Below are 19,676 nucleotides of genomic sequence, written 5' to 3' on the forward strand. Positions count from 1 at the left end.
AGAAAGAAAGAAAGTGTTCTATCCTGCTGAAAAGAAAACCATCAGCCCCAAATGGCATCTCTTAAGTCAAATCACCAAATCTGAACCTAATACCTAATTGCAGTTTCAACCTCCCCCAAATGTAGTCTTAATTGGTCAGTCAGGAATTTTCTGATCAGAATCTATGAGGAATCTATCACAGATGCCTTCTCCACCCACTCAAAACAAGATGAGGTAATCTACCTAATAAGACCCTTGCCCTTTCCCCTAAGGAAAGGTGACCTTGCCTCAAACAGCCCTTTCTTTTCCTTTGCTAATAACTTTGTGCCCCACCCTCCTTCCTATAAAAACCTTCTAGGTGGGATGCTGCCGGTCTAGTTCGTGAATCATTCATGAATCATTTAATAAAGTCAGTTAGATCTTTATATATTTACTCGGCTAGATTGCTTTTACAACCCTCGCCCTCCCAAAAAGAAATATTTAGAGACCACCGTAAGATCAGAAATGGAAAACTCAGTAGATGGCCTTGAAGATAAAGCTGAGAAATCTCCCAGTGAGGATAGTGAAAAGACAAAGAGATAGTGAATAGGGGAGAAAAAATAACATCCAGAATGCTCTCTGCCTGCACCCTGCCTTGACCTTTCCACGTGGTCCCCTGAGGCACGGCCAGGTACTTACTTCGGGACCTGCAAGCAATAAACTTCTCTCCAGCTTTACTTAACACATGTTAATTTCACAAAGTCACAAGTGTCTGTGAAAAGTCCAAAGTCCACCCAAAAGTTTCTGAACTTTTCTGGGACACCTGGGTTTTGAATCCCTGCCCCTGCTGCTGATTTACAGAAAGTGGCTGTCACTTTATTTCCAGCCTAGTGTCCATTCAAATGTGGAATTTATGTTGGAGTACCTTTTTCTTTATTTTTGCCCAAACTATTCACTTAAAGCTTTACCTACAAAATAGCCCTTTTAATCAAAGGATTTAGAAAAGAGAGAGGATATTTTTGCATAAATGCGAACCACTTAAAACGGAGTATTAGATTTCCCTATTTTTAGCAGTCCTACTGGACACTGTGCAATATTCTGTGGCCACCTTCTGCTCGTCTCTCCCCCTCTTCTCAGGTCTCCTCGTCCCCTAGTTTCCCATAATCACATATAAACACAGCACTTGTAAACATTCCGTGCTACTTAAATTTGTACACGAGAAATGGAATGAGCTTAGACCCTCCCTGAGAGTCTATTGTTTACATTCAAAATATTTTGCTTTGGTTAAGGTATTTCAGAGTTCACGCATTCAAAAAGATGTCTGGCTACGCTCCAATCCCTAGAAAATCCATAGACTAGTCTATACTGTCCAACTTGTTTTCTTGGTTGTAGAGAGAGAAAGTTGGTTTTCTGCCTAAAATCTGACCAAGGACTCTAATGGCCTGGATCATTAAGTAGGATCTCTTGGAATAACCACTGAAGGTTCAGAAATTGAATTAGCATACCTGGCCTCATCTATATTTTGTTATGTCCAGATTTCTCCTGGTCATATGGAGTCAGAAGGTCAAACACTGATCATAGTTTTCTTAACAATGAAGTAATGAATAATGATCAGCCTTAACGTCTCACTTCGGTACTGGAAATTCACTTCTCAATGTTATTTGCACACTAAGAAGTAATTGCCTTTTACTGATCACCTATGATAACCAGGCACTTTAATAATATAGATTATCTCTAATCCTTGCAACAACCATAGACAGGTTGCAGATGAGAAGATGGAGCTTTTTTTCTACGTAGGTTATGCAAATTGCCCAAGGTCATACAGCTAGCTTGGCAAAAGTGGGATTTGAACACAGTTGTATACGATTCCGAAATCCCCACTCTTACCTTCGTACCATGTTGCCTCTTGTATACCCTGTAAACATTTCTTCCTATTAAATTAGGGTTAAGTTCTAGAAAGGCAGACTCTAATGTTGACACTCTGTGTCCAGGTATGAGAAAGAAACCATAAGTAACCTCTTGAACACCTTCTGACTGCACACCTTAGGTCACTGTATTATGGTTCTATATTTATAGGTCTATCCTTTCCTCTGGAGAATAAGTTTCCAGGGGTCTTGCCATTCTGTGTATTGCTAATGTCTACTACAGTACCTATTCCAGTGCCTGGCACATAATGGGCACTCAATAAATGTCTGATGAAAGAATGAATGAGATACTGTCCATGGTATTGGGGACACTGCGTTTCCCACAGCCCACCTGGATGAACACCTGCTCATCTTTCTTGAATCAGTACCATCATCTCGTCTGTAGAGTCCTCTTTGTAACTTGGTCCAGTCCCTCCACCCAAGACTCTCTCCCTTGTCCTTACACCATAGCCTGAACGGTTGTCTCTTACTAATTATGGCTCCTTAATGCAACCATTGTCCAGCAGATCCCTCTCTCCCACTAGTCTGAATATCCTTGAGGACAGAGACCATGTTTTTCTGTGTTGTTAACTCTGCTGCCTTGGGAAGTACCTGGTTCTATGAAGTACCTATGTCTGATGAATTAATCATATACCCCAATCTGTTGAGTTTAACTCATCAGAGGATCCCAAGAAGAGAGCATGACAAGGGTCACGTTAATGCTCTGAGTAGAATAGGGAACTTGTCAAGGGATTGCACAGGTCTCTCCTTATCATCTTTTTTTTAGGGCAATGACCATGTCCTTTTATGTTTTCCTATAGCTGGTAGCTAGTACAGTGCCTAGCACACAGTAGGCATTTAATTAAGCTTTGATGAATGGAAGGAGGAATGAATGAGCGTAAAAGCAAAACATACCAGCCAATGTCGAATTTCAAACCTGATGGATCTGAAGCAGCCTCACAAATCATCTGCCACCAGCCTGAAGCCACATAACCCCAAATCACTGCACAATGTAGCATTTACATGCAGGCCGCCTTTGGGGCTATGGAGGTTGTGGGCTGGTCCTGAGTAAACACAGGCTGCACTGAAGAACCATTGTGGGCACTGGTAGTTCTTTCAAGTTCCTCTGGGGTCTGAAGTTGATTTGCAGCTGGAGGCAAGTCCCTGCCAAGCCCCCCACCCCCCCACCAACATTTTTGGCAATTGAATTATTAACTAAAAGAAAATCATCCAGGGTGTAGCCGTTAGCACTGGGCTGCCAATGCTAGGGAATTTTTATTTTGTTTACTCAGAGTGTTTGCACCTAATCTAATGAAAAGTAGGAATGAGCCCACAGAAAGCAATTCAGAAACCCTGGCCCCAGAGGAAGACAGTCTTTGGACTTGGCGGGAAGGCCATTCCAGGCGGCCAAGGAGGCGGCTGCAGGGCTACCCCTCAGGGTGAGGCTTGTTCCCAGGGGAGTATTACCCACAGGTTGCTGCTGTGCTGGGTTTTCAGGGACCCTGGGAGGGCTCCGGCGCTCCAATCTCCTAAATATCTCCGGGAGTCCCTGGTTTGAATCCTGCAGCTTTCACGGAAGACTGATCCTATTGAGATTCACATGCCACTGAGAGGGACCACTCGGGAAAGGAGTCAGCAGAACTGAGTTTAAGTCTGACTTTTGCAACTTCATATCCATACTGGAGACATCACTTTACATCTTCTGTCTCAGTTTGTTTGCCTATAAAATAGACATGATAAGGCCACCTGACGTACAGGGTTTTTAGATCGAATTACTTGGTAAATCAAAAAACTTTCTACAGATAAAATGATTATCCATAATAATTTCTAATAATACGTGGTACTTTAGCTCATTGCCTTGCTCTGCAAACTACTTGAGGGCAAAGCCTGTGACTTCCTTTACACCTACAGCTTCTAGCTCAGTACGTGGCACAGAAGGTGCCCAATAAAGGGTAGGAGAGCTGAGCAAGGACAAATTTGTGGTAGCAGGAAGGTTAAATATACTCCAATCTCCTATCATGTCTGACATCAAGAGCCTCACTTCCTTAAAGATCACAGAGGAACTGCTGAACCACACCCTCTTGCTCTGGGAAAGCGGGGCATCTCTTGGTCACATTTCCAGTGTGACCCTCAGCCATTAAACAAGACGACTGCTATTCTGGGGGCCATTCATTCATCCTAGACCTCCTCCAGATAGTCCGCGTGTTATCAATAGACTCTTTTGGAACCACTGGTATGCCTGTACTTGTTAAGCTGTGCACCCAAACCTTTGTTTCCACAAGAATGGTCATCAAGTACATGGAACATGGGGACAAGACAGGAAAAGCTTGGTCTAATGATGTGACATGTTAAACATCCCGCATCTTAGCCCATATGTTGATTCTGCGTCTTACCGAAGTGTAGGAAAGGCATGGATATTTTAACATTTGCTTCAAAAAACAGTGCGACAGAAGGGCCCAAGATGCCTAGCCATCAGAAGGCTGGATTCCCCTCTTAGTCTGCCATCAACTTGCTGGGTTAATTATTCTGTTGCCCTGCATTTGTTGTTCAGTGAACCCCAGCAAGGGAGAGATGGGTGGGTCCCGTGGCCTCTTTCCTCATGTGTGGTGGTTCTTTGTGTTTGGAGTGCCTCCTGTTGGCCAGGCTGGAGCCTCTATCCCCACACTCCCAAAGTTGTCAGATTGTGGGACCAAATGCTGGCCCTGCTGGAAAGCGTTGGCATGGAGTTGTCTTGGTCCTGTCACACAAGGCTGTCTGGAAGGGCGAGGGGACTTCAACACGAAGACAGAGGTTTGTGTAAGCTGTCCAAGAGCTGAGAAAAGAGCTATGAGCGATCCCCAAAGAGAGAGGCCTCCACAGGGACATGGGAGCCAAAACAGGAGGAGAGAAGACGATGCCAAGCAAGACCGTGTATTTGATCAAGTGCCTAGTGCCACTTTCTGAAACAAAACTATTTGTAAATTTAAGTGTGGTGGGACCTTTACCTTAAAGTGGAAAACAAATCATGGACCCACAGGGAGCTGAGGGACAGGGACAATTATCTCCATTAAATAATGTTCAGAGGAACAGTGGGAGGTAAAAACAAACGTGCTTTTATCGCAATCCATATATTCCTTTTGTTCAACATACCAACTCATCTTCTTTTAATATTTGTTATTCATCTGAGGCTTCAGTCTGAAGATGTGTGTCAAGCTATGTGCAAATATTGTCTCATTTTAATATCATGTAACAGAAGCTAAAACCACTCATTGCCGAGTTAGCAAATCAACAATAACTAAGTCATCCACAAATGACAGTGCAGATACATTAATAGGAAAATACACGAGACGGTTTTCCAGGCACATAACTAGAATTGACTTGGACCCACACAGGGAGTCAGCAAAAGGAGAGGAATTAATTTTGTGTCTCTCTTACTTTCTACAGTGGGTAGCAGAGTGCCGAACAGAGAAACAAAAGGGTTCTGCCCCTTGGTAGTACTATGACCACGAGCAAATTAATGAGCTTCTATTCACTCACTCACTCACTCACTCACTCACTCATCCAATGAACAAGTGATAGGAAAACAAGAAGTCAAGAAGCAGTCTCAAGGAACATTCCAGTTGGAGGAGGTTGACTGCCAAAGTCCAGGGATGAAGCTGGATTGGGATTAAGAGGGGACAGCCACAGCGTGGGAGATGCTGCATGGGTACGTAGCCCCAGCAGACATTGACTTAATGCCAGACTAAACCCTGCAGAAAAAGATCCCTGCTCTGAGAAGGTTTGCATTATTTACATCTTAGATCGCTAGTCACGCCCTGTTTACCTTCTATGCCATCCATGAAAAGATGGCCAAGCTTGCTTTAATTTATTAGAAAGGGTAGGAAAACCTTTGGGAGAATAACTAGAAGCCCACCGTTTTTCATTATATTATATTTTAAGACAGCACATTTTCTTGTCTACTGACTTTTAAGAGGGCCCTGCAAAATAGTCTATGAAGAAATGGGCAGATAAAAGAATTGTTCTGTAGCTATTTGGACTTGGTTTTTAAGGAACTTCATCTTCATTCATATGAAAAAAACAAAACAATTCTTAACTTCAGCTTCCAGGTCCCACAAAAATGCACAATGTTTGCTTACAAAGCAAAAGGGAAAAACAGATGGAAAGAATGACTCAGTATTCAGAGGAAAAGATTCTGTTATCAGTGAACAGATTATACGGATTGATTAGCTGGTGATATTGGCCAAATTACTGAGGAAAAAATGGAGGAGGAGGAGGATGTTTTGAAATGCTACAGAGAAAAAGTTACCGTAAACACAGTATGTTAGGGGCGCTTGGCTGTTGCAGTGGGTGGGACATGAGGCTCTTGGTCTCAGGGCTGTAAGGTGGAGCCCCACATTGGGGGCACACATTACTTAAAAAATAAAATCTTAAAAAACATAAACACAGTATGTTAAATATAGTCCCCAAATGCCAAAGAAGTTGTCTGGAAAAGTGACGCTCCCTTACCTAAAGGTTTTCTGTTCTTACTACAAAATGCCCTTTCCACCAGTATAGCTACTCATTTTTCAAATGTTTAATTATGCAACTCAAAACAAATTCATTCACCTTATAACATAATGAAAATGTTATATAAAATCCGAGGTACCCTTTGACTACTAATCATGTCAAAAGGCAAACCCTTACGACCCTCCCTGTCCATCATTCTGAGTTTGGTGGGTATTATTCAGAAAAGAATGAGGAAGATCTGTATGTTTTAATATGGAAGCCTGTGCCATACTTGTTGAGAAAACAAAGACATTTACTGAGTACAGTTATGATATCACTCATGTAATAAATTAAAATGTACTCAATACCAATACAACCTATGCCTATTTATCTATAGCATATCTATCTATCTATCTATCTATCTATCTATCTATCTATCTATCTATCTGTATTTATAGCTATGATATCTACCTCTATCTGTGGGACATAAACAGGAAATGTTTAAGGGAGTTTTCATTTCTGGTAATGGTGAAATAAGTTAGATTAGTCTCTTTCTGAAGCACAAGAACAGTTTAAAAACTTGCATAAAATTTGGTAATGGCTACTCAAAGGCATCACACAGCTAATAACATAGCAAATAATTGAATTGAATAAATATATTAACTGGGGAGAAGGAACAACTCTTTCTTTTCTTTTTTTAATGTTTATTTTGAGAGAGAGAGAGAGAGGCAGAGCACGAGCAGGGGAGGGGCAGAGAGAGAGGGAGACACAGAATCCGAAGCAGGCTCCAGGCTCTGACCAGTCAGCACAGAGCTTGATGCGGGGCTCGAACTCACAAACTGAGAGATCACGACCCAAGCCGAAGTTGGACGCTTAACCGACTGAACCACCCAGGCCCCCAAGGAACAACTCGTTCTTGCAGAAGAATGTCAATAATAAGTGTAAAAGGAGTGAGGGAGGAGAATAACCACCATCACAGTTAGAACACCACCGTCACACTAGCTGCAAGAATATCTGCCCATAAATACTATAATTAGTTGGCAAACGTTTCAGGAGAAAAACAATATTTGCATATCTTCAAAGTATGTCTCCACAAGATATGTATTAACTACAAAGGGAAATGTCACTATACAGTGGAGAAACCTGGCCAACACCACCCGCACCAAATGATCAGCTTTAACGTCACCTCAGTAAGACTCACTTTAAAAAAATTTTTTTTAAAGAGAGCATGAGCAGGGAAGGGGCAGAGAGAGAGAGGCACAGAATCTAAGGCAGGCTCCAGGCTCTGAGCTGTCGGCACAGATCCCAATGCGGAGCTCGAACCCACGAACCACGAGATCGTGACCTAAGCCAAAGTCAGATGCTTAAATGACTGGGTGCCGCTCACGTCACCCCAATAAGACTTATTGACATGAACTCTCTTCTGCCATGCACTGAGGAGGAACCACAGGCTTTGTTGTATTCTTCCCCAAAATCTACGACTTCAATAGAATCACGAGAAGGTATCAGACAAACACAAATTGAAGAATGTTCTCAAAAATACCTGATCAGTACTCTTCAAAAAGTGTGAAGGTCATGAAAGGTTGCAGATGACTGAGGAACTGTCACAATTTGGAGGACACCGATAAGGCAGGTCAAGGAAATGCAACGTGAGGTCCTGGATTTGATGCTGGAACAGAAAAAGGACATCGGTGAAAAACCGGTGAAATCTGAATAAAGCTGCAGTTCAGTTAATAGTAAGGTAGCAGCGGTAATTTCTTAGTTTAGATAATTGCCCCCTGGTTGTGTAAGACGTCAGCATTAAAGGGAAAGATGCAACAACTCTGTCCTATCTTTGCAACCCTTCAGAAGTCTAAAAATCATTTTAAAAAATGTAAAATCACTACAAAATGTGAAGAGTCAGCTGTGAGAGAAAAAAAAACTAAAAAAGATTTTGAAAATACAACACATAGCTGTTGGAATTTGCAAAAACCCAAATAGATGGGTTGAATAACAGACTGGACACGGCCAAAGAATCATTAGAGAACCGAAGGTCAAGCTGAGAATATCTCTTGGGAGACAGCACAGTGAGGTAAAAGATGGAAAATATGGGGGGGAGGGGGAAGATCAATCTTGTATTGCCTCATATGGCGAACAGACCCAGAAGTCCCACGGTGTGTCTAATAGAATCCTAGGAAGAGACAATGGAGAGTGACATCAGTGAGTGGTGGAATAGGAGTTTCTACCTCTTTCTCCCAACATAAACATTGGCCATCAGCCATGGATGAGAGTGCAGAAGTCCGGCACCGTTGGAGGAAAAAATACACCTTTGGGATTAGATGCGCTGGAGAGGGTAAGAGGAACAGCTTCACTTCACCTGTGTCGCCCACATCTCTCCTACGGGGGCACAGCTCAGTGCAAGAGAAAACTTCCCAGCCGGTGATTTCTCCCATGGGAGAGAGTGAGAGCGTGTGAGCGGCTGTGGAGAGGCCGCTCCTTTCCTGCTCCGTCCAGAATCCCGAGGCCTGCTCTACAGCTCGGGTCGCTGGGGGGACAAAGAGGCTGGCAGAACGGCAGGCGGGACACCCCACGGCACAGAACCCACTGGCTGCCTTGCGGACTCCGCTGGGGAGGCTGCCCGCACGTTGCTGGGGACGACTCACTTGTGGATCCCCCCACCTGGGCTGTAGGTATCCTCCCGACCCTACCCCCACTCCACATACCGCCCCCCTCCAGACCAGCACCCCATGGCTTCCTCCCTATGTGCACCCCCAGGGGCGGTCAGTGCGAGCCTTCGCGAATGGCTAGCGAAAGCCAGGTCGGCCAGATCACTTTTGCATTCGGTGAGGAAAGCTTGATGACCCTTAGCGCTTTGCCACTTTGCTAGAATTGATGTGCTAACACTAATAGTGAGGATTTTCACACCTGTGTGTATAAGTGAGCCTGCCTTCTGCTTAGTGGCTACTGTTTTGCTGTCTATGTGGGTCTAACTTTCGTGACAAGATTCTTCCAAACCCACAACATAAGTTAGTGTTCCATGGTTTCTGGGCTCTGCAATATTTTATATAAGATAGCATTTTTCTCTTCCCTGGAGTTTTTTGCAAAACCTGTCTGTAACATCATTTGATACATTTGGGAAGTTTCCTAGATTTTTCCATTTCTCACGTGGTTAGTTGCCTTTTTATGTTTTCTACATTTCCTTTACTTTTCTTTTTTGAAGTTTACAATTTATTTTTGAAATTTACAACTCTAGAGAAAAATGACTATTTTCATCTGAGGTTTCAAATTTATTAGTGCAAAATTATTCCTGGTATTATCTATTGTTTTTCTCATAAAATGCCTGTAATGTTTTTACGTGCACTTTCTCCCTTAAAAAAATTTTTTTTATGTTTATTTAGTTTTGAGAGACAGAGACAGACTGAGTGCAAGCGGGTGAGGGGCAGAGAGAGAGGGAGACACAGAGTCCCAAGCAGGCTCCAGGCTCTGAGCTGTCAGCACAGAGCCCAATGTGGGGCTTGAACCCGCGAACCGTGAGATCATGTCCCGAGCCGAAGTCGCATGCCCAACCAACTGAGTCACCCAGGTACCCCCACCTCCCTTTTTGACTTGATCAATATTATCAGGAGTTAACTATTTTACTAATTTTCTCAAAAAAAACACATTCTGGTTCTCTTCAACTCTATTTTTCTCCCTGTGATGAATTTCTGATTTTTTTTTTAATTAAGAGACTTTAATATTTTAGAGCTCTTTTGTTTACAGAAAAATTGAGCAGACGGCACAGAGTTCACATATATTTTCTATATGTGAAAACCCCACCCCACCCCAGGACATTCCCTCACAATTTCCCCTATTCTGAACATCTTGCATTACTGTGGTACATTTGTTACCACCGATGAACCAATACATTATGATTAACTAAAGTCTGTAGGTTACATTAGGGTTTAGTCTTTTTTTTTTTTTTTTTCCCAATTGGGGTATGGTTGACACACAAGTTACATTAGTTTCAGGTGTGCGACACGGTGATTGGGCAAGTCTATACTTTATGCTGTGCTCACCGTGAGTGTGGCCACCCTCTGTCACCACACAATGCTGTGTTCCCTATACTGTAACCTTCCCTGCCATGACTTACTCATTCTATAATTGGAAGCCTGTACCTCCCATTCCCTTTCACTTATTTTGCCCATCTCCCCATCCTCCCCCCTGGCAACCACCTATTTGCTCTCTTTATTTACATGTCTGTTTCTGCTCTTTGGCTGGTTTATTTTGTTTAGATTCCACATATAAGTGAGACCGTTTGGTATTTGTCTTTCTGTGTCTGACTTACATCACTTAGCATAATAAAGGTGTCTCTCTTTGTACTGTGTAGTTCTAAGGGTTTGACAAATGGATGACATCTGTCCACCATCACAGTACCGTACGGAATCATTTCACTGCACTAAAAATCCCCTGTGCTCCCCCGCACTCCCGACAACCATTGACCTTTTAACTGTCTTTACTCTTTTGCGTTTCCCAGAATGTTATGTACTTGAAGTCTTACAGTACGTAAGCTGTCAGATTGGTTTCTTGCACTTACCAATAGACAGTAAAGATTCTTTGATGTCTCCTCATGGTTTGACAGGTCATTTGTTGTTATGCTAATAATATCCCATTGAAGAGATGTAACAGTGCCATTCATTCATCTACTGAAGTATATCTTCATTGCTTCCAAGTTTGGGCAATAATGAATAATTATGCAGGTTTTTGTGTGAACATACACTTTTGACTCGTTTTGGTAAATACCAAAGAGTAGAATTGCTGGGTCATATGGTAAGAGTATGTTTAGTTTTATAAGAAACTGCTAACCTGGGGTCGCCAGGCCCAGTCGGTTAAGCATCCGACTTCGGCTCAGGTCATGATCTCACGGTTCATGAGTTCAGGCCCCGCGTCGGGCTCGGTGTGGACAGCTCAGGGCCTGGAGCCCACTTCGGATTCTGGGTCTCCCTCACTCTCTGCCCCTCCCCTGCTCATGTTCTGTCTTTCAAAAATAAACATTAAAAAAAACAACAACAACACAAAAAAACCCTGCTAACCTGTCTTCGAAGTGGCTTTACCACTTTACGTTCCCAACAGTTCCTGTTGCTCTGCATCTCCATTAGCCTTTAACCATTCTACTAGGTATACAGTGGTATTTCATTGTTGTTTTAATTTGCAATTCCTGTACGGCATATGATGTTGAGCGTCTTTTCATAAGCTTATTTGCCTTCTGCATGTAGTCTCTGGTGAAGTGTCTGTTCAGATCTTTTGCACATTTTTAAATTGGATTGTTTTCTTACTGAATTTTAAAAGTTCTTTGTATATTTTGGTTACAAGTTCTTCATCAGATGTGTTTTTTTGCAAATATATTCTCCTAACCTGTAATTTGTCCTTTGTCGTCTTAAACTTCCTTCATTTTTACTAGTTTTTTCTTCAACATAATTTTTCTTTAAGTTTTATTTATTTAAGTAATTTCTACACCCAACATGGGGCTCAAACTCGTGACCCCGAGATCAAGAGTCACATGCTCTTCTGATGGAGTCATCCAGGAGCCCCTCTTCAATGTACTTTAGGTTTGTGTATTTTTTCTAGTTTCTTCTGCTTTGTTTTAGTTGTTTTGTTTTTTACTTAATGATTTAATGATAATAACATTTCCTCTACCTACTGCATCGGCTGATACCCACAAGTATGCATCCATATTACTTCATTTTGTTTAGTTCTAAACATTTTTATTTCAAGTTTTATTTCATCCCTCAACCATGATTGATTCAAATCTGCCTGTTAGGTCTTCAATTTATGGTTATGTTTTGTCATTTGTCTAATTTTATTGTACCATGGTCAGTGAATAGAGTCAGTAGGGTTTTTTAAAGAATTTCAAACAACATCCTTGATGTCCCACTATGATTAATTTTGGGCAGGGATATCATGTTGCACAACTCTGGGGGTACTAATTCTGTCCTAATTTATGTGACTAATGCCCTTTATGGTTGCATAGTATGGAGGCTTTGTAGCTCTCCATGGTGGCCCTTCCTGATTAAGGGAACATTTTGTGTATTTGAAAAAATGTGCATCTCAGTCACATTTGTCAATTTTTGTGATATGTAATTTAAAGCTCTGTTGTTAACGGAATAACATTGAGAGTCCAGAAATAAACCTATACATCTGTGGTCTGCTGATATTCAAAAGGGTGCCAAGACCATTCAATGGGGAAAAGAACAGTCTTTTCAAGAAATGATGTTGGGAGAACTGGATGTCAAGATGCAAAAGAATGAAGTTGGACCCTTAGCTCAGGTCATGTGCAAAAATTAACTCAAAATAGATCAAAGATCCAAATGTAAAAGCTAAAAACTCTTAGAAGAAAACATAGAGATAAATCTTCATGACCTTGGATTTGACAAAAGATCCTTAAAATATGATACCAAAAGCACCTACAACAAAAGAAAACAGGACAGCTACCTTGATTAGAAATGAGCAGGGCTGCCTGTGGATTAAGCGTCTGACTTCGGCTCAGGTCATGATCTTGCAGTCCGTGAGTTTGAGCTGCATGTTGGGCTCTGGGCTGACAGCTCAGACCCCAGAGCCTGCCTTGGGTTCCGTGTCTCCCTCTCTCTGTGCCCCTCCTCTGCTTGTGCTCTGTCTCTCTCTGTCTGTCTGTCTCTCTCTCTCCCAAAAAGAAATAAACATTGAAAAAAAAAAGAAAGAAATGAGCAAAGGATATAAATAGACATTTCTCCAAGGGAGATATAAAAAACCAGTAAGTGCCAGTAAGCACTTGAAAAGATACTTGGCCATCATTAGTCATCAGGAAAATGTAAATTAAAACCACAGTGTAGGGGGCCTGGCTGGCTCAGTTGGAGCATGCAACACTTGAACTTGGGGTTGTGAGTTCAAGACTCATCTTGAAGAGTGAATTGTACTTACAATATTTTTTAAAAACTTAAGGGGCACCTGGGTGGCTCAGTCGGTTAAGCGGCCGACTTCAGCTCAGGTCATGATCTCGCGGTCTGTGAGTTCAAGCCCCGCGTCGGGCTCTGTGCGGACAGCTCAGAGCCTGGAGCCTGTTTCAGATTCTGTGTCTCCCTCTCTCTAACCCTCCCCATTCATGCTCTGTCTCTCTCTGTCTCAAAAATAAATAAACGTTAAAAAAATTTTTAAAACTTAAAAAAAAAACCCACAATGAAATATCACTTCACACCCACCAGGATGATTAGAATCAAAAGTGAGATAATAACAAGTGTTGGGACATCTGGGTGGCTCAGTTGGTTGAGTGTCTGCCTCTTGAGTTTGGCTCAGGTCCTGATCCCAGGGTCATAGGATTGAGCCCTGCATGTTCAGCATGGAGACTGCTTAACATTCTCTCTCTCTCCTTACCTCTTCCTCTCCCCCACATGCATGCTCTCTCTCCCTCTCTCTCTAAAAAAAAAAAAAAAAGAAAAGAAAAGAAAAGAAAAAAGAAAAGAAAAGAAAGAAAAAAGAAAAAATAACAAGTGTTGACATGGCTGTGGAGAAATTACAATCCTCATTCACTACAAGTAGAAATTAAAATGCGGTAGCCACTTTGGAAAACAAATGCTCCCCCAAATGCTTAACCATAGAGTTTGATCCATATGATCTAGCAATTTTACTCCTAGGCATATACCTAAGTCAGATGAAAACACGTGTCCCTACAAAAACTTGTCCAAGAATGTCCATAGGAGCATTACTCACAATAGCCAAAAGTTGGAAACAACTGAAATGTCTGTCAATAGAGAAATGTATAAGCAAAAAGTGGTATGTCCATTCAGTGGAATATTATTTGGCCATAAAAAATAATGAAGTACTGATATATGCTACAACTTGGACGAATCTTGAAAATGTGCCAAGTTAAAGAAGCCAGTCACAAAAAGCCCAATTATATACATAAATACAGCCATATAAACTTTTAGGATAGGGAAATCTGTATATTGCATAATGGAATATTATTTGGTCTTTAAAAAGAAGGAAATCCTGCCATTTATGACCACATAAATGAACCTGGAGGGCATAATGCTAATTGAAAGAAACCAGATGCAGAAAAACAAATACTGTATGATCTCACTTATATGTGGCATCTATCAGTGGTCAGACACGTAAAGGCAGAGAATAGATGGTGGTTACCAGGGCTGGGGGTAGAGGCAAATGGAGAGATGTTGGTCAAGGGGCACAAAGTTTCAGTTATGCAAGATGAGTAAGTTCTGGAGAGCTAATGTGCAATAATGTGATTCTAGTTAACGGTAACATATTGTGTACTTAAACTTTGCTAGGAGGGAAGATCCTACATGTTCTTAGCACACACACACATACACACACACAAAGAAAAGGAAATGGTAACTCTGAGGCAATGACTGTGTTAATTTACTCGATTGTTATGATTACTTCACAATGTATACCTATATCAAATCAAATCATGAAGTTGTACATCTTAAATACATATTATGTTTAATTATCAATTATACACCAATAAAGCAGGGGGAAAAGTAAATGGGATTCAAAGAGAAAAGTTCAGGACCCAGAGGGATAGTTCATACTGATACAAAGATAAATGACCAGGAATATGTTAGAGTAGGAATGTATATGAGCTGAGGCACCTGGGTGGCTCAGTCAGGTAAGTGTCTGACTCTTGATTTCGACTCAGGTCATGATCTCATGGTTTGTGGCTCTGTGCTGACAGTGTGGAGCCTGCTTGGGATTCTCTCTCCCTCCCTGTCTCTCTCTCTCTCTCTCTGCCCCTCCTCCACTCATGCACACACACACTCTCTCTCAAAATAAACATAAAAAAAGCATGTGTATGAGCCAACAACATAGCTTTAAAAAAAACAGCTTTATTGAGATACAATTTACATAGCATGCATTTCACTAATGTAAACTGTGCAAGTCAGTGGTTTTTAGTATATTCACAGATACGTGCCACTATCACCACAGTTTTAGAACATTTTCCTCACCTCAAAAAGAAACCTCATACTGTTTAGAAATCATCTCTGTACCCTGTCCACTTCTCCCCCAAGCCCTAAATGACAAATGCCATCACTACGGATTCTCTCCCTTCCCACAGGGTTTCTGGTGTGGATCACTGAAGGTCACAGCTTTCCATTTCCAAACTGTTTTTGCAAAGGATTGTACTACTTGTCACATATGCTCACTGAAGTCTCTGTTCTGTTATCTCAGCAGCCAGCCAGGGGACAGAATGTATTTCCTTAAGTGCCTAAAGACAAAAAGAAAAGAAAAGAAAAGAAAAGAAAAGAAAAGAAAAGAAAAGAAAAGAAAAGAAAAGAAAAGAAAAGAAAAGAAAAGAAAAGAAAAACCTTCCTGGGTCTTTGCATATTGGCTCTGAGCTAGGATGCACCTTCGATGCTAAGCCAAGCTGATGACAACTCTGCCTTAGCCTTCACTTCCTACTTAAATGTAGTCCAAAGATCAGTCAGAACTATAAGTCTAGAGTCCTCTCAGGTCTTTTCTGAGTATGTGTCTGTCCCTGGGCATGCACACTGCCCTCCAGATCCCCCAGTGCACACGGTAGTCCTTTACTGATCTTGTCTCCCCAGAACCTTCCTCCTCAGACTTCTCGTACCCAGGCCTTTGGGCCTGTCATGCTGTTGGCTTCACCCTTCATTCCTTACCCCAGTCAGCAACAGGTAGCATATGTCTTTAAATGCTTCTGTCGGATGCCACACAGAAAGCTACTCCAACCTGAGGCAAAATAACGATCAGTCTCTGCACTGGTCCTTTAAGGAACCACCAGACAGGTCAAATTCACGACCACAGTTTTGGAGAATGATGTCCATGTTGCTTTCCGTGGCACCGATACATTGTACCAGGAACATGGGCCATTGTCCACAAGGCTGCTGATGAGCTCAGGAATAAAGGATGCTAGGCAGGCAAGCAAAAACTACACAGTGCCTCCTACCAAAATTCAGCTGCTTCTCCCCCCATGAGGCGCTCGTGACTTGACACATGTATTTGATTGGATTCCGGAGTTCCAAAAATGTTGCCTGTGTCAGTTTTTGGCTAGCTGGATTCTTTCTGAGAAGACCAGTTCTTGCAAGGGACCCATTCTTGGAGCTCTCTACTCTGCTAATTCCAAGTCACTTCTCTTGAAAGTACTTTGGAAAACACTTTGCCCCCATGTGGTAAATCTAAAGGTATACAAACCAGGAATTCTACTGCTTGTTCTTTACCCTAGATCAGTGATTCTCAACGGGGGGCAGTTCTTCTCCAGTAACATATGGAAACGCTTGGAAACATTTTTGGTTTAAACAACTGGGGCCATGCCACTGGCCAAGGTTAAGAAATTGCCAAGGTTAAGAAACCCTCATCCAGAGAAATGAGTACTCCCGTGCACAAGGAGAAATGCTCATAACTGCATTGTTTTAAAATAGTCCTGGGGTGGAGCACCTGGGTGGCTCAGTCGGTTGAGCGTCCGACTTCGGCTCAGGTCATGACCTCCTGGTTCGGGAGTTCCAGCCCCGCGTCGGGCCCTGTGCCGACAGCTCAGACCCTGGAGTCTGCTTCGGATTCTGTGTCTCCCTCTCTCTCTGCCCCTCTCTCTCTCAAAAAATGAATAAACAATTGGGAATGGAAACTGGTGCAGCCACTCTGGAAAACAGTATGGAGGTTCCTCAAAAAATTAAAAATAGAACTACCCTACGACCCAGCAATTGCACTACTAGGCATTTATCCACGGGATACAGGTGTGCTTTTCAAAGGGACACATGCACCCCCATGTTTATAGCAGCACTATCCACAATAGCCAAAGTATGGAAAGAGCCCAAATGTCCATCAATGGATGAATGGATAAAGAAGATGTGGTATATATACATATGTGTATATATACATATATGTACACACAATGGAGTATTACTCGGCAATCAAAAAGAATGAAATCTTGCCATTTGCAACTATGTGGATGGAACGGGAGGGTATTATGCTAAATGAAATGAGTCAGTCAAAGAAAGACAAATATCCTATGATTTCACTCATATGAGGACTTTAAGAGACAAAACAGATGAACACAGGGAAGGGAAACAAAAAGAATATAAAAACAGGGAGGGGGCAAAACATAAGAGACTCTTAAATATGGAGAAAAAACACAGGGTTGCTGGAGGGGTTGTGGGAGGGGAGATGGGCTAAATGGGTAAGGGGTACTAAGGAATCTACTCCTGAAATCATTGTTGCACCATGTGCTAACTAAATTGGATGTAAATTATAAAAAATAAATAAATCATAGAAAGTAAAAAAAAAAAAAAGAAAAAACATTATAAATAAATGAATAAATGAATGAATGAATAAATGAATGAATAAATAAATAAATAAATAAATAAATAAATAAATAAATAAATAAAAATAGTCCTGGGAACCTGGGTGGCTCACCTGGTTAAGCGGCTGACTTCAGTTCAGGTCATGATCTCACAGTTCATGGGTTCGAGCCCCGTGTCGGGCTCTGTGCTGACAGCTCAGACCCTGGAGCCTGCTTCAGATTCTGTGTCTCCCTCTCTCTTTGCCCCCCCCCCCACACTCATGCTGTCTCTCTCTCTCTCTCTCTCTCAAAAATAAACACTTAAAAAATGAAATAAAATAAAGTAAAATAGTCCTAAACAGTAAATAACCGAAACAACCTAAATGCCTATCAACAGTGGAATGGATATATTCTTGTGTACACATTCAGTGGAATACATTATAGAAATGAGAATTAATGAATTATAAAATTATATAAAGAATAGCAAGAAAGCGTTTTCTATAAATATTAAGATAGTGGTCGCTTCGAAAAGGGGGGGGGCGGTTAACATTGGGAAAGGACACATGAGTTCTTCGTTGCTTTTTACAATGTTCCATTTCTTGACCTAGGTGGTATTTACATAAGTGTTCACTTTTGAAAAACTGTACATTTATATTTTACTACTTATATGAATATTTTATGTTAAAATAGATAAAACGTATCAGTAATTACAGTTTTTCTTCTTCTATCACACTCTCCATTTTGACAGGTCATGTTCTCTTTTGTATCTTCATCCAGTCTGAGAACAGATGTTCATTCATTCAATCAATCAATCATCAATATTTATTGAACATCCACTATAAGCCAGGAACTGTTCGAAACAGTAGGAACATAGGGAGGGAACAAGATAGACATCTTGCATTCCAGGGTGAAGAGACGGGCAGTAATTAATATACCAAAAATTATAAAAGATGATCTCAAGGGGTACTAGGTATTTTGAAAACAAGACGGTTATAAGAGAGGTTGACTGAGGTGAGAAAGTAACTGGGGTGAAATATTTCCGATTGAATGGTCAGGGAAGGCTTCGTTGAAGATGACATTTGAGGAGACAACCCACCTGTTTCAAGCAAAGAAGTGGGCAATGCGGAGTTCTGGAGGAAGAATATTCCAAATAAGGGAAGCAGCTATTGCTGAATCTTAAGCAGGAAAGTGTCGGACACGATTGAGGAACCCGATTGAGGAACCCGGGGAAATAAAGCGTGGCTAGTGTGGACTGGAGGGGGAAGAGTGGTAGGGGATGAAGTAAGTCAGTGCAGGAGGCAAGACCCCCACCAGGAAGAGTTTGGATCTTTTTCCTAAGTGCCATGAGAAGCCACTAAAACGCTGCTTTTGTGTAGGCTGTAGGAGAGACGACAGGTGGCACAGAGACTAACTTGGGCAAGAGATGATGGTGACTGTGAGGTGGAGATAGTGACAAAAGGACAGATTCAGGTTTTATTGAAAGATAGATTCCAGAACGTGAGGAAAGGAGACAATTGAGAATGATTCCTAGGGTTTTGGTCCTGAACAACCAAGGGGGAAGTGGGAACTTTTGCCGGGATGAGGAACACTGGAGAGTGAGTATGATATTTGGATCAAAAGTCTTATGTGGCCTATATTCAGTTTGAGATACCTGTTAGACATTGAAAGGGAGATGCCAGATTGGCTTTTGGACAAATCTCCATAGATTTAACGGGCTGGATGTGAGGATATCGAAAGTTGCCTTCAACCATATTAAGCACATCCAACAAATTGCCAATTGATTTAGTAACCTGGAGTAGACACACGCAACGGCATGCAAAGATGATTTTTATCCAAAAGAAATGGCTTATAACAGTGCGTCCGGCTCGCTTCTATTTTCTTTTTAAGTTTATTTATTTTGAGAGAGAGAGAGAGAGAGAGAGAGAGAGAGAGAGAGAGAGCATGAGCAGGGGAAGGGCAGAGAGAGAATCCCAAGCAGGCTCCATGCTGCCAGCGCGGAGCCCAACACGGGACTCCAAACCACCAACCACGAGGTCATGCCCTGAGCTGCAACCAAGACTCAGAGGCTTAGCCGACAGCCACCCGGGCGCCCCTGGTTTGCTTCCGTT

General features: G+C 41.9%; 1 protein-coding gene across 1 annotated transcript in view; it reads right to left on the reverse strand.

Moving 5' to 3' along the window:
* The window catches only part of SUSD5 (sushi domain containing 5), an 81,456-nt gene that overhangs the window by 61,454 nt on the left and 326 nt on the right, over positions 1–19,676 (reverse strand). The window contains exon 2 of the mRNA XM_027040562.2: positions 7,870–7,995. The gene's annotated coding sequence lies outside the window, so the exon portion shown is untranslated. The remainder of the gene's footprint in view (positions 1–7,869; positions 7,996–19,676) is intronic.

The sequence above is a fragment of the Acinonyx jubatus genome, chromosome C2, assembly GCF_027475565.1.
Source record: "Acinonyx jubatus isolate Ajub_Pintada_27869175 chromosome C2, VMU_Ajub_asm_v1.0, whole genome shotgun sequence".
Taxonomy (NCBI): Eukaryota; Metazoa; Chordata; class Mammalia; order Carnivora; family Felidae; genus Acinonyx; species Acinonyx jubatus.